The 13,404-nt window shown below is 45.0% G+C and overlaps 1 non-coding gene across 1 annotated transcript; it reads left to right on the top strand.

Moving 5' to 3' along the window:
* The first annotated feature begins 12,765 nt into the window (after positions 1 to 12,765).
* On the top strand, positions 12,766 to 12,884 carry LOC138706872 (5S ribosomal RNA). Its single transcript, XR_011334118.1, has one exon. It is a non-coding gene; the product is annotated as a 5S ribosomal RNA (ribosomal RNA).
* The last annotated feature ends 520 nt before the right edge of the window (positions 12,885 to 13,404 follow it).

Below are 13,404 nucleotides of genomic sequence, written 5' to 3'. Positions count from 1 at the left end.
AATGCAGCCAGATGGTGAACGTACTGTTTGCTATAAATGTCCTGCAAAGAAGAGGAGAATGATGACAACATTTTGTGGACTTTGCAAAAAGGGGTTCTGCAGAGAACATCGCGCTGTTGTTTGCACTAATTGTAAATAGGACAATAACATGAACGTAAAGACTTTATGACAAACTTAAAATTAAATGAACACTAATGGCTACGAAAAGTGTAAAAGTTGTTAAATGTGTGATATTGAGTTGATTTCAGTTAATTAAAATGTGAGTAGTAAAAATTACGAATGCTTACCTTTAACATGAGTACAGTGATGATTACCTGTCTAGGGTTAAGTAGTCGCGTGGTGAGTTTAGGAATTCCCAGACCACCTCTAAGATTGTTTAAAATAAAGGTATTGTAATCGTACGTTTCTGTCTTTTGTCAATAGTAACGTTGACCTTTCTTTTTCGAGAAAACAAAATCTGTTGTACAGTTAAAGGTACTGAAATAGTAAGAAATTTTCTGAAATCCCCACGCGTTTGCAAGTGTAAGTCTCTGTTGTAACCTGTTGATTTACGAGAGACTGCGTGTGCTTCCGTACAGTGTTTCTAAAATGTGCAGTAACGAGTCAGAAATCATTGGAATGTAGTGTAGGTGTGTTTGTTATAACCGGGAATCAATCCGCAGTACTTGACCAATCAACTACGGGAAATATCAGAAAAATTGGCAGGAGTTAGCAAGAAAAACAAAGGTAAAATATCACGTGAACGAGCACCGATACCGAGCACTATGTACAATATACCCTAGAGAAAAAGACAAGAAAACAAAAGTCAACCGCTGCAAGTGTTACGAAGTGGTGTGTGAAACATATAATGAAGAATGTCTGCGGGAAGCGCATCTAGTGAGATAAAGGGTGAAATGGAGGATTCTGCTAAAAATAAAGAAAGGAAGAAAAATGTTTACAGTTAATACAAGTATTGTTTTCTCTTGTGGGTTTATGTTTAGTATAATAGATGTGTGTGTGTGTGTGTGTGTGTGTGTGTTTCATTAAAAATTAGCATATCCTTAATGAATACATCCTAAGTGGTATAAATGAAATTGTATAAACTGCAGGGAATCTTAAAATATGAAAATTGCGATAGTTGTTTTCTTTACAGTCCGACCTTTTTTAATAAACTAGTGTGAGATATGAAGTTTTGCACATTTAAGGGTTGTTAACATGAATGTAAGGAATATATATTATGATATGATATGATATGATTCTCAAATACTCTGTCCTGCTGACCCTTCACATTTCTGTATTCGGGCGAGTGTGTATTCTTCTTCTTCTTCTTCTTCTTCTTCTTATTATTATTATTATTACTATTACTATAATTATTATTATTATTATTATTATTATTATTATTATTATTATTATTGTGTGAAGAGTTGTATCGGAAGTGCTTTATAGACTAAATTAATAATTTCTATCTTAACTGAAATATTTACATTATATTTCACACAGTATAGTTACAGGTAGCATAAATTCAGATAATGGTTTTTATATGGGAATCTACTTCTTGTGTTTAGAGGCTACATTTATACAGAGTTAATAATTTCTCCCCTATGTAACATATTTCCATGAAATTTTATACGCATCTATGCAAAAACGAATTATGCTCGTGTAATTAGGGAATTAGGGAAAAATTAGTGTTTCTGATAATTTTTAATGTTTTAATAGAAATTATGCTCCTAAAAGATGACTAGCCTGCCATATTTTTCGCAGTTGGTAACAAAATGCTAGATTCATGGATATACTCCATAATTTAGTTGTTCATTATATGTTCAAGAAGTGTTGAATTTTTCTTGGAGAAATTAAGCTCCTTCATCCAGACTCTGAAAAGTGGCTGCTGTCGAATTCGTAAAGCGCCACCAAGAGATGAATATAACATCTAAGTTTGCAGGATGTAGCAGCTAAATTTTAAGCCGTATAGAGTTTAATATTTGATTAATGTGTGGGTAGAAGAATTGAAAGTTAACTCAGGTTTACTTGTAATGCACAGCCTGTTAAATATGTCGTAAAAAAAAAAAAAAAAAAAAAAACTAGTTGCACAAATCTCAGTAAACGTGCCAATTAAATGAATGCTAACGTATTATAGATTGCTTTTCGCGTATTAAATGAAAGTACACATCTTGTCCTATGACCTCCATAAGGGAAGGTTTAACAATATAAAACAGCCACTGACCCCACGAACAAAAATCAACTGAAGAGCGTGACTTAAAAAAAAAAAAAAAAAAAAAAAAAAAAAAAAAAAAAAAAAAAAAAAAAAAACTCATGTTTTGTCCCACCTCTTACTGATATTGATGTTTTGTATGTTGTTGTGCACAATGCCTAGCTTTTGTTTAAGCCTAGATATTACTTAAACTTCGGTTATGATGAAGTTGATTTTCTTACATAGTTTTGCGTTCTGGACAACTGTGCGCCGGCATCTCTCGGAACATCCGAGATCAGGTCCCTATCCCCTCCACCGCAAAGTCAAATAGCGTCTGTCACTTGATTTTGAATATTAAACAAACATACCATCACGGCATTTCCGTTATGGCATCTGGTGTCATCAATAAGCTACAAATAAAGGAAAGAAAGAAAGAAAGAAAGAAAGAAAGAAAGAAAGAAAGAAAGAAAGAAAGAAAGTAGCACAGTCACTGTCCTGAACAAGGTACGCAAGTATTATTTTAATTAATGCGTATCGCCTACCAGCCGCCGAAACTATTCGACAGGAGAGTGAATATCCTACACGGTCCTGTAAAAATGTTCTGAATACACTAAATGACGTGTAATTTTTTTTCTATTATTAGGACAATTGAACGTGTCATTGCTCCTGCGGGTTGCTTTGTTTCACACCACAGAGAATTCAGGTTCTCTACCCCCCGGGATTCTAGAGATAAGAGAGCGATGAGGTTAAAGGAGTAGGCGTTTGTTCGTGTTTTTGTTTTTACTTTAGAAAAATTGCGAAACGTGACGCAATAGCGATAAGTTTTATGAACAAGTTTGCTGAATCGACCAATTGAAGGTAATTTATATTTTGCTAAAGAAGAGAGGAGATTAATGAAATCAGTTATTGTAATAATCGTAGTAGATTGAAGGAATTGTTTGTATTCAAACTCCTTTTGTGAAATAAGCTGCTCGGATGCTTATCAGGGTGACGGTTATAAATGTTATCGTAATACCCACCCGAGGTCACAAAGGTCACAGTCTTCCGCTTGTCCTTTCCTAAGCAGACCACGTCTGTACTATCGAAAATAATGAGTCACAGTTATAGTTTCGTGAAAGTAAAAAATGTTAGATAGGAGACAAGTAGCTACTCTTATACAATCATAATCACATTTTGTATCCAATATAGTATAAACGAGCTACATGTAAGTACTGTGTAAAGTTTCATTAAAACAATATATTATATATGAGACAAGTCACTAATTTTTGTCAAAACGCATCGTCTATAAAGGGGTAGTTTCTCCTCTTATACAGTAGTGACTATAGTGCGAAGTTTCATGGAAATATGTCACATTTTTAGTCCAGCTAGATTTGCTTTCTGGACCACTTTGAGCCTTGGCGCTTGTGATCGGTCGGACGGAGGATCACTCGTCCCGGCGGCGTTAACCCTTAATTTGGTAAATATATATAATGTGCAATATTATAGAACTGTGAAATTTTTTTTTAATTTTCCTAAGAAACTTTGTTATCCATCGTTCTATTAAAAAATTGTTTATTAACCTATAGGATACATTGCGATATTTGTCAAACAGGCTGTGGGAAAATGCTGATACGGTGAGGAATGGAAAGGGAGAAACCATTTATATTATTGAGGTGACCTTGAACTGAGGGTAGTAGGAACGAGACCTGGAGTACGGTACAACCGGCTCTTCCGAGAAATAACTAGTGGCCCTGAAAAGGGCCTTTTTGCGGGCAGGAGTACCTTTGTTAATTCAAGCCCTCTCGCCGCGGATGCGCCTAGCCAGCTGAATATCCTTGGGCATAATGGTCACGCGCTTGGCGTGGATGGCGCAAAGGTTGGTATCCTCGAAGAGACCGACGAGGTATGCCTCGCTTGCCTCCTGCAAGGCCATTACGGCTGAGCTCTGGAAACGGAGGTCGGTTTTGAAATCCTGAGCGATTTCACGCACCAAGCGCTGGAAAGGCAGCTTGCGGATGAGGAGCTCGGTGCTCTTCTGGTAACGACGGATCTCGCGAAGAGCAACTGTACCAGGTCGGTATCGATGGGGTTTCTTCACGCCTCCAGTAGCCGGTGCGCTCTTCCTAGCGGCCTTCGTTGCCAGCTGCTTTCGTGGAGCCTTGCCTCCCGTGGACTAACGCGCAGTTTGCTTCGTACGTGCCATCGCTTACTCCTTCGTCCTCGCAACCCAAGTTGACGCAATACAGTCGCGCCCGCTGCCCCCAAGAGGGGTATTTATGTCTTCGCCCGTTGAGAAGCCACGCCCCTTCCGTAATGTGATTGGTCCGCGGGTTTTAGTATATAAACCAAAAAATGACCCGCCGTCGAGATCATCATCACATCATTCTGCCGACGGACGAGGTACAGAGACGTACAACAGAGGCTCCACTGCATCTCCGAGAACTTCGCGTCACAGCATCGCAGTTTGGCCTTGAGATGAGCACCAGCAGCGGCGGGCGCGGACCGCCGCGACAACCACCTGACGCAGCAGTCGTCACGGACGATCACGGCGGGCAACTTTTCATCGTTCCGACAACTACGAAGAAGGGAAAGAAGAAAAAGAAGACTCACACTACCACGACTGGGACTACACTCGACCAACCTACAACTGACTCCCATGAGACCACTACGCTACAGACTAAATTGACAACACTAGACCCGTGGACCGAACTAAAAAACTGGCCGTCTGAAAGAGCGAACCGATCAGTAATGGTCGAAGACGCTGACCCAGACTTACTAGCGACGCTCCAACCTCCTCATCGAGCCGACACATTGACACTTGGACCAAGAACGAGAGTGTTCACATTCTCGACACGACTCAAACTACAGAAAGCTACGAGACCCGACCCAAAGCAATTCGGGAAGAAAGCCCGCTACATTGCGCCACCGACCGCAACTCTACAAGGACCTTGGACGCTACCGACTGATCCTCCTGCACCATCCCGATCCGTGAAACCCGACCGGCCCTCAGAAGGTCCTTCCTCTGAACCCACCAGACCCGAAACCCCTCCACTGCAACACATTCAGGACTCGTACTTTTACACCACGAGTGAATCTGCCTCTTCTGAAGGTTCAAATGAATCCGAAGGAGAGGTAGACCAAGACTGGCAGAACGCCAAGTCACGGCGCAAGAAGAAGACTCGACCAACCGCGAGCGCCGTTTCGACCACGGCAGCCGAGAAGGTCACGCCCAGTCCACAACCTGCTCCCCAGAATTCCCTTGCACCCACACCACCACCAGACCGAGACACCACAGCCGCAAGTGAACGACTCAAGAGCAGAACGACTGTGAAAATCACTAGACACACGACTGACAACAATAACCCACTGTTCATCCAGAAGCTTATAAGACAGAACAACTTAAACATGGAAACTCCGAGACAATACTGGGCCTACTCTACAGGAACGACGACACTTACCTTCCCGACGATTGACGAGGCGGAACGATTTGTTAAAGCCATACCGGCCAGAACTTTTGGACCGTCCGCACAACTTTTCATCGTCCATACACCATCTCACCAAGGACAAAGACTTCCACGAAACCGAGAGATCAGTGTCGTCATGAAGAATGTCGGCACCCAGATCCCGGAGGACGAATTGTTGCAGATTCTACGGGAAAAGTTCCCTGGAATCAAGCGCATCTCTAGAATAACCTCCGCCCAGACTAACCAGCCGACGCAGATGGTTCGACTTATAGTACAAGACGTGACCACAGCCGACCAACTTCTATGTGGAATCAACATAGCCGGACGTAATTACAAAGTCGAGCCAGCCCACGAGACAGTATTCCACAGACCGTGTCAGAACTGCGCCCAGTATGGACATGACAAAACCGACTGCCGAAACGACAAGACGTGTTTCACTTGCGGAAAAAATCCCGTCCACTGCAAACACCCACCAGACAACCAAGTCAAGTTCTGCGCCAGCTGCAAGAGCGATACCCACTATACGGGCCAAGCACGCTGTCCAAACTACCCCCGACATAACCCAACCCAACAAACTCCAACCCACATCCCGGTTCAAACACCCCAACAGATCCCTCCACCAATTCCTAAACCCTCACAATCCAGTCCAATCCAACTTCCCGAACCAAGACCTGGAATATCGTACGCCAGTGCGGTAAACCCGACAACGACCGACACGACAGAACCAACAACGGAACCGACACAGACTAACACCGAACAAATCGTAGCAGCAGCTCTAAATTCTGCAATGCAGAAAATAGAAAGCTACATCGACCAACAGATCAACAGACTGCGAGATGAAATTGTGATGTTCACAATTTCACTCCTCACGACAGACGCCCAACCCAAGACAAGACGAACGACTTTAGCAACAGCTAACCAGACAGCAAGACGGCTCTTACGCAGACAAGTTGCTCACCACTTTGTGGGTAACAAACTACAACTATCACTAGCACCACTGAAACGTGACACGACCAACCACAGACAAGCAACCAACAGCGGCCCTTCATAGGGCCGCGCGACAAAAGTAAACCACAACCAACACAGACAACAGCTTCATCCAGCCACATAAATCTGCAAGATAACAGCATCCAAGGCCAACGCAGCAGCCTGGTGTGAGCGGAGAAGACGCTGACCCGTAGAGAGTCCAACGAGCGAAGCCTAGCCGGGACCACGCCTCAACTGTCGCTACAGACAAAACATCGTAACCTGAAGAGGGCATATGTAAGACCCTAAAACAGGTTGCCCTTTGGGCAAACAACTTTGAGCTTGAGCTTGAGCCGTCGAGATCACTTTTAACCTTCGTCACACGAGCAACATGACTGGACGCGGCAAGGGAGGCAAGGGTCTTGGCAAAGGTGGAGCGAAGCGCCACAGGAAGGTTCTCCGAGATAATATTCAGGGCATCACGAAGCCGGCCATTCGTCGTCTCGCCCGACGTGGAGGCGTAAAGCGTATCTCCGGCCTCATCTACGAGGAGACGAGAGGTGTTCTCAAGGTCTTTCTGGAGAACGTAATCCGTGACGCTGTAACATACACCGAGCACGCGAAGCGGAAGACAGTCACGGCCATGGACGTGGTATACGCCTTGAAGAGGCAGGGGAGGACTCTCTACGGGTTCGGCGGTTAGACTGCCTACACACGTCTGCTGCCGAATCCGTCGGCAAAACGGCCCTTTTCAGGGCCATAAAATCCGTCTAAAAAGGGCAGTAGTTGTCGAGATTAATTTAATTCACCTTTACTGTGTGACCACTAGCTCAACAGGCCAGTGCGGAAAACAGAACTTATTTCGTAGGGGCACTTCAGTATCAGCAAAAGACGTTGTAAGAAATGCCTCTCCGTTTTTCAAATGGGTCTGACCCCAACGCTTGGTATATCAAGTGGAAAGACCGGATTCCTCTGTGAAGCCTTGCTCCTCGGATTATGTTACCTGTTACTGTAAACTTCTGTAAGTCAATAATCACTGTCCGAAGAATTGGTGGGTAATATGACAACGCAGGTAGGCAATGCTCACCAGACCGTAACAAGGAACCGAGGGGATTGACACATACTGAACATCACATCACCACGTTTTTGCAATGCCAACTTTTAGGTCATAGGAATCCAGTGTGGTAAACACTGGGGAGAAGAGGTACACATCGCATGTCAGAACACAGGACTTCGTCCTGTCAGACAACTTCCACGTATAGCTTGCGTCATTTCGGTTCGAACGAAACGACAGAGAGAGGGGAAATTCGAACGCAAATTGTCAAAGCCTTCGATTCCTACGAGAAGGTCATGTCATCATCTCAGTATTGGGGTTCCTGCGCGTGCGGCCAATATGTGCACCAACAAACAAACGCATTAGGAACTCTATTATAACGCCGTAAGTTGTTCACCAGTTATCGATTTCTTATTCAAAATTAGTTTCATTCGTAGTATGTAGTAAAGTAAACTAGTATATTCAAACGTATATGTCTAAAACCACGATGGGCACCAAAGAAGGGGACTTGTGATTATTTTCACGATAATCTCCATTACTCTAATATGATAGAAATATATTACATAAATTTCGAAGCCAACTATGTACCTTGGCATCATCATCTAATTTAATTCGTATTGTGTTAAATTATATAATAATAATGAAACCTTTCTATATGCATCAGTATAATGTGTTATCACACAATAGCCTAGTAAATGTACAACGGTTTCAAGTACTTCAGTGCGAACCTGGGACAACGACATCGTTCAGAGCACAAAATTACAGAATGATGATATTAAATCAGCCCACCGGTATAGAGAGAGAGAGAAAGTTGACACGCGTAATGAAATTACATTACGAAGCCGTGAGAGAGGATTAACAATACTGGCTATTTCTGACTTTTGTGAGGTTAGTGGGGCCCTTAAAAGGGCCGTTTTACGGAGAAGGGGCTTAAGCCTTCTTCTCGGTTTTCTTCGGGAGGAGAACCGCCTGGATGTTGGGCAACACACCACCCTGGGCGATGGTGACGCCGGACAGGAGTTTGTTCAGCTCCTCGTCGTTGCGAATGGCGAGCTGTAAGTGACGAGGAATGATCCTAGTCTTCTTGTTGTCACGAGCTGCGTTGCCAGCCAACTCGAGAACTTCGGCCGCCAGGTACTCCATCACCGCGGCCAGGTAGACTGGCGCACCGGCACCAACTCGCTCTGCGTAATTGCCCTTACGCAAAAGACGGTGGATACGGCCTACCGGGAACTGCAACCCAGCACGGCTGGATCGAGACTTTGACTTTCCCTTCACCTTGCCTCCCTTTCCACGACCCGACATGATGCTACTCCTACTTGCAGCTGTTTAACTACAAGAACGACGCCTCGCCCAAAATGATGCAGGGCCCGACGGTAACCTTCACTTTTACGCCAACGTCAATAATCGACAGCGGACCAATCGTAAAGTCACAAACGTTTGCGCTGTTTCTATTGGCTCGCACTGGGAAGGCAGTACGGCATTGTCCCTGCGACTTAAATATTTTTCTCCCTCCGGGCTCATCATCAGATCAGATCAAGAGGGAGCTGAATCTAGCAAGACACTCACTGGTAAAAGTCGCCAGCTTACAACCAACGAAGATGAACAGCGGGAGCCGGCCGCCGCCTTGTGTCGACAAGTCTCGGCCGGACGGAGGCCAGCCACCGGGGAAGCGGAAGACGAGGCGGAAGACGGTGAAACCGACGGCCGCCGCAAAACCTGTCTCTCCGGAAGCAACATCACCACCACAACCATCATCATTTGGTAAGTCCAGCGCTTCACCAACCAAGACGATCGACGACTTACATACACTAAAGACCATGGCACCGATCACTGCTAATAGAGCAGTAGTGATCACAAACGCTGACCCCGACCTACTGGACGCAGTGACTCCACGGAAACCCACAACGACCTTGACTTTAAACAAAACCACGAGAGCCTACGTTTTTTCCTCCCGAGAAAACTTACGGCAGATGACTTTAATGCATCCACGACAATTCGGGAAGCACGCCCGATACCAAACTCCACCAACCGCCACTCTCCTCGGACCTTGGGAACTACCAGGCCACCCATCCCATCCCTCCTCCACCCCACCCCCCTCTCTATTGGACAGTGAATCTTCTTCTTCTTCTTCTTCTGAGGAAGAGGCAGAGGTTACTTCCATTCCACAAGAGGGGCCCTCAGAAGGGCCGGCTCCAAAACCTAGAGCAGAGAGGTCTCCTGTCCCTAAACCCACAGCAGAGAAGTCTCCCAACGGACCACCTCCCAGCTCTGAGGCGTCGTCTCACGAATCCTCAGAAGGGAAGCGGTCCAACAGGCGCAAACCAATTCCCACAAAAGTATCCGGTTCGACTCCGGCAAGCCCCACTTCTCCCACTCCTCCTAACACCGCACAAGGAACCAAGACAAGGACAGTACTGAAAATACTGAACCACACAAAAAACGGCAACAACCCACTACACATAGAGCGACTAATGAAACAGTACCGACTCGACATTCAAACTCCACGACAGTTCTGGGCACACACTACCAAGACAACTACACTCACATTCGCCACGATTGACGACGCGGAGAAGTTCGCTAGGGCAATTCCCCTGTACAACTTCGGTCCGTCCGCAGAAATCAACATTACGCCTAGTGAATCAAGACAGAAACAGACCCGAAATAAAGAGATCAGTGTCGTCATGAAAAATGTCGACACGCTGATCTCTGAGGACGAACTAATGCAGATCCTGGCTGTAACACATCCAGGCATCACACGCATTAAGAGAATTATCTCCGCACAGACAGACAAACCCACCAACTTAGTTAGAATTTTCACAAATGACATCACCACAGCAGACAAATTACTAGAAGGAATTAAACTTGCAGGACGGTACTACAGAGTAGAGCCATCACACGAGACAATCTTCCACCGACCGTGCCTTAACTGTGCACAATACGGCCATACAAGGACAAACTGCGACAAGCCCAAGACTTGTTTTAAGTGCGGCAAAAATCCCGACCTGTGCAACCACAACCGCCTATCCCAGATTAGGTATTGCGCCACGTGCAACAGCGACACCCATTATACGGGCCAAGCTCGCTGTCCAAAATATCCAAGGACTAATCTCATAACCTCCACCGATCCCACGCACGTCCCCATAGACACCCACAAACCAATACCGAAACCTATACCCAAACCATCACAGTCCGTTTTCAACCCAACACTTCCCAAACCCGAATTGTCTTATGCGGATGCAGCTAAGACAACGACAACCAAGACAAACACTACAGACGATCCACAGACAGAAAAAACAACTACGGAACAGCTGGTCGAGGGGGTTCTACGTTCTGCTATGCAGAAAATAGAATCCTACATTGACCGGCAACTAAACAGACTACAGGACGAAATAGTGACATTCACTATTTCTTTACTCACTACTGACACAAACCCTACGAAACGACACACGACACTTGCCACAGCCAACCAGGCAGCCAGACGGCTTCTACGGAAACGAGTAGCCCACCACTTTGTTGGTAACAGGTTACGAGTTTCCCTAGCGCCACTACAAAAACGTGACTAGGACAGAACTGACCAGAGCACTGGACTCTCCACCTCTCATTAACATCTGCGAGGCATGGTGCTCACTTCACTTCATTCATTTCATTCACAATTCAACTGATAACGTGTACATGTTCATAAAATCATTCACAGGGGAAATACACTACTGTTAGATGAGAGGGCAAACGGCTTATAGCTGGGTACCTCGATCTAAAGTTAGAGAATTGCTTGTCGAGGAACCAATGGAGGCATGGGATGCTTACCCTGCCTGCCATTTTAAACATCATTCATTCTTTCTTCGTCCCCATTCATTCGTTCGTTCGTTCGGCTCATCATCAGACGAGCACCATGCCCCCCAAAGCTTCCGGAAAGGCTGCCAAGAAGGCCGGCAAGGCCCAGAAGAATATTTCGAAGGGCGATAAGAAGAAGAAGCGCAAGAGGAAGGAGAGCTACGCCATTTACATCTACAAGGTTCTGAAACAAGTTCACCCAGACACGGGAATCAGTTCAAAGGCTATGAGCATCATGAACAGCTTCGTTAACGACATCTTCGAGCGCATCGCCGCGGAAGCTTCGCGGCTCGCGCATTACAACAAGCGGTCGACCATCACCAGTCGGGAGATCCAGACAGCCGTCCGTCTCCTGCTACCCGGTGAGCTGGCCAAGCACGCCGTCAGTGAAGGGACCAAGGCCGTCACAAAATACACTAGTTCCAAGTAAGCGGGAGTGCTTGCTAGGGAATCAGCAACCGGCCCTTTTAAGGGCCACAAGTTATTCATAACAGAGTAGATGAATGAAGAACAACAGCGTTTCCCACCGAGTGAAAATTTAAATAATCACCCCGATAACACTTCTAGGATAGATAATACATTATAGGCAGTCCATGGGAGACTTGGATCCACGAGGCAAATTCGTTTCCTTAATAGTTTCGTACGACTTATATGAGAGCGCGGTGTCATTCCTACTCACTTGGCAGCATTAATTGTTGAGGGAAAACAACTTAGAAGGTAACTTGTCGACCGCGGTCATAATCCTTCCGCAGGCCACTACTGAGAATCTGTGGACATACGGGTAATCTATCTTTATTGAAACTCGGGTTCATAACATACGACTGATACTTTATATATCTGTCACGTAATCCATCAAGAGACAAATGTCCCCCCCCCCCCTAGTCAGTAGCGAGCTTCAGTCCATTCGTAGTAGCCGCCGGTGCAAGAAGTGAATTGAAGTTTGTGTGAAGTTCCGTAGTATGGCATGAAAATGATGTCGAAAATCCGACTACAGTTCCACAACCATGTGGTTGAAAGGAGGCTCCGCTGTTGAACAACAATCCACCTGTGGCTTAACTTAGAATGCCGACTAGCTGTTTTATTAATCCCGTGTCAATCCAGCAGTGTGTGACGTTGAAACGTAACCAAACTGCCGTTGATAGATAGATTTATCATCTATCCCAATGACATCCAACGAGCTTGGTAATTTAGGTACAGAGTCTAAGCAGGCAGTTTACGTGTGTGTGTGAGCGAGTGCAGGTTTTATCGAGTGCACCCCAATCCCATCGTCCTCAAGTGCCTACAGATTACGCAGTTTCATCGGCAACGGCCATACCATGTTGAAAATACCGGTTCTCGTCCGATCACCGAAGTCAAGCAACATTGGGCGTGGTCAGTACTTGGATGGGTGACCGCTTGGGAACACCACGTGCCGTTGGCGATTTTTTTTTTTACGTCACTATTTCCAGCGTGTTCTAATAAGACTTATGGGATATTATGTTCCCTTCCCTATTCCAGCTATAGCTTGGATGATGACGCCGCTGCATAATTGTAGAGTAATTGATAATTCTTAAGTACTTGCAGCTCCGTATTGAAACTTATGACTGGTAGCATATTCATATGAGACGGTTCACTTCTCTGCGTTTTCTCGAAGAAGGGAATATGTATTCAGGGGATTGTGAACGTACCTCGCGCTCTCCCTAGAAGTTAGAGACATTTTAGGTAAAGAATGTAATATACTGTACATATATGGCTAATTAAAATCCCATTAGTTACTACATTTCAGTGGGTAGTACAAATTCCATAATGAAAATATCTCTGTCCTAGTAGTTGTATCCTTTAAAGAAGCTCGTTGTTTTCCCATGATGAAGGGCAGAACTTGGTCGGTAGAAATTTAAACAGACTGCATTATCAGACCAGGCGTTATTTCAATATCAGCGTTTAGTTTAGGAAATATAGCA

This window comes from Periplaneta americana, chromosome 9, assembly GCF_040183065.1.
Source record: "Periplaneta americana isolate PAMFEO1 chromosome 9, P.americana_PAMFEO1_priV1, whole genome shotgun sequence".
NCBI lineage: Eukaryota > Metazoa > Arthropoda > Insecta > Blattodea > Blattidae > Periplaneta > Periplaneta americana.
Note: the sequence above shows the minus strand (reverse complement) of the source record. Positions and strands in the feature narration are given on the sequence as shown.